The 2,634-nt window shown below is 41.8% G+C and overlaps 1 non-coding gene across 1 annotated transcript; it reads left to right on the top strand.

Annotated features, from left to right (window-relative positions):
* The first annotated feature begins 1,649 nt into the window (after positions 1-1,649).
* Positions 1,650-1,757, top strand: LOC112765983 (small nucleolar RNA R71). The gene has a single exon (XR_003184009.1). It is a non-coding gene; the product is annotated as a small nucleolar RNA R71 (small nucleolar RNA).
* Positions 1,758-2,634: the final 877 nt, after the last annotated feature.

Below are 2,634 nucleotides of genomic sequence, written 5' to 3'. Positions count from 1 at the left end.
AGCTATGTTGGAACCTCCCAACACCAAACTTAGAGTTTGAATGTGGGGGTTCAACACCAAACTTAGAGTTTGGTTGTGGCCTCCCAACACCAAACTTAGAGTTTGACTGTGGGGGCTCTGTTTGTCTCTGATTTGAGAGAAGCTCTTCATGCTTCCTCTCCATGATGATAGAGGGATATCCTTGAGCCTTAAACATAAGGGATTCTTCATTCACTTGAATGATCAACTCTCCTCTATCAACATCAATCACAGCTTTTGCAGTGGCTAGGAAGGGTCTGCCAAGGGTGATGGATTCATCCATGCACTTCCCAGTCTCTAGGACTATGAAATCAGTAGGGATGTAATGGTCTTCAACTTTAACCAGAACATCCTCTACAAGTCCATGGGCTTGTTTTCTTGAGTTGTCTGCCATCTCTAGTGAGATTCTTGCAGCTTGTACCTCAGAGATCCCTAACTTCTCCATTACAGAGAGAGGCATGAGGTTTACACTTGACCCTAAGTCACACAAGGCCTTCTTGAAGGTCATGGTGCCTATGGTACAAGGTATTGAAAACTTCCCAGGATCCTGTCTCTTTTGAGGCAGTTTCTGCCTAGACAAGTCATCCAGTTCTTTGGTGAGCAAAGGGGGTTCATCCTCCCAAGTCTCATTTCCAAATAACTTGTCATTTAGCTTCATGATTGCTCCAAGGTATTTGGCAACTTGCTCCTCAGTGACATACTCATCTTCTTCAGAGGAAGAGTACTCATCAGAGCTCATGAATGGCAGAAGTAAGTTGAGCCTCAGATTCCCATGGTTCCTCATTGGGGAACTCATTGGAGGTCAGTGGACGTCCATTGAGGTCTTCCTCAGTGGCGTTCACTGCCTCTCCTTCCTCCCAAAATTCGGCCATGTTGATGGCCTTGCACTCTCCTTTTGGATTTTCTTCTGTATTGCTTGGGAGAGTACTAGGAGGGAGTTCAGTAATTTTCTTGCTCAGCTGACCCACTTGTCCTTCCAAATTTCTAATGGAGGACCTTGTTTCAGTCATGAAACTTTGAGTGGTTTTGATCAGATCAGAGACCATGGTTGCTAAGTCAGAGTTATTCTGCTTAGAACTCTCTGTCTGTTGCTGAGAAGATGATGGAAAAGGCTTGCTATTGCCAAACCTGTTTCTTCCACCATAATTGTTATTGAAACCTTGTTGAGGTCTCTGTTGATCCTTCCATGAAAGATTTGGATGATTTCTCCATGAAGGATTGTAGGTGTTTCCATAGGGTTCTCCCATGTAATTCACCTCTTCCATTGAAGGGTTCTCAGGATCATAAGCTTCTTCCTCAGATGAAGCTTCCTTAGTACTGCTTGGTGCATTTTGCATTCCAGACAGACTTTGAGAAATCATATTGACTTGTTGGGTCAATATTTTGTTCTGAGCCAATATGGCATTCAGAGTGTCAATCTCAAGAACCCCTTTCTTCTGACTAATCCCATTGTTCACAGGATTTCTGTCAGAAGTGTACATGAATTGGTTATTTGCAACCATTTCAATCAGTTCTTGAGCTTCAGTAGGCGTCTTCTTCAGATGAAGAGATCCTCCTGCAGAGCTATCCAAAGACATCTTGGATAGTTCAGAGAGACCATCATAGAAAATACCTATGATGCTCCATTCAGAAAGCATATCAGAAGGACACTTTCTGATTAATTGTTTGTATCTTTCCCAAGCTTCATAGAGGGATTCTCCTTCCTTCTGCCTGAAGGTTTAGACTTCCACTCTAAGCTTACTCAATTTTTGAGGTGGAAAGAACTTTGCCAAGAAGGCATTGACTAGCTTTTCCCAAGAGTCCAGGCTTTCTTTAGGTTGAGAGTCCAACCATGTCCTAGCTCTGTCTCTTACAGCAAAAGGGAATAGCATAAGTCTGTAGACCTCAGGGTCAACCCCATTAGTCTTGACAGTGTCACAGATTTGCAAGAACTCAGCTAAAAACTGATGAGGATCTTCCAGTGGAAGTCCATGGAACTTGCAATTCTGTTGCATTAGAGAAACTAATTGAGGCTTGAGCTCAAAGTTGTTTGCTCCAATGGCAGGGATAGAGATGCTTCTCCCATAGAAATCGGGAGTAGGTGCAGTAAAGTCACCCAGCACCTTCCTTGCATTGTTGGCATTGTTGTTTTCGGCTGCCATGTGTTCTTCTTCTTTGGAGAATTCGGTCAAGTCCTCTAAAGAGAGTTGTGCTTTGGCTTCTCTGAGCTTTCTCTTCAAGGTCCTTTCAGGTTCAGGATCAGCCTCAACAAGAATGCCTTTGTCTTTGCTCCTGCTCATAAGAAAGAGAAGAGAACAAGAAAATGTGGAATCCTCTATGTCACAGTATAGAGATTCCTTGAAGTGTCAGAGGAAAAGAAGAGTAGAAGACAGAAGTAGAAAATTCAAACTTATCAAAGGAGATGGAGTTCGAATTTTTTTTGCATTAAGGAATAGTGTTAGTCCATTAATAGAAGGATGTGAGAAGAAGGGAAGTGATTTTCGAAAATTAAGTAAAAGATTTTGAAAACATTTTTGAAAAGCATTACTTAATTTTCGAAAATGAAAGTGGGAAAGAAGTGAAGTGTTTTTTTGAAAAAGATTTTGAAATTAGAAATCAAAGAGATTTGATTGAAAA

The sequence above is a fragment of the Arachis hypogaea genome, chromosome 2, assembly GCF_003086295.3.
Source record: "Arachis hypogaea cultivar Tifrunner chromosome 2, arahy.Tifrunner.gnm2.J5K5, whole genome shotgun sequence".
NCBI lineage: Eukaryota > Viridiplantae > Streptophyta > Magnoliopsida > Fabales > Fabaceae > Arachis > Arachis hypogaea.
The sequence above is the reverse complement of the archived record's forward strand: the minus strand, read 5'-3'. Positions and strand labels throughout refer to the sequence as shown.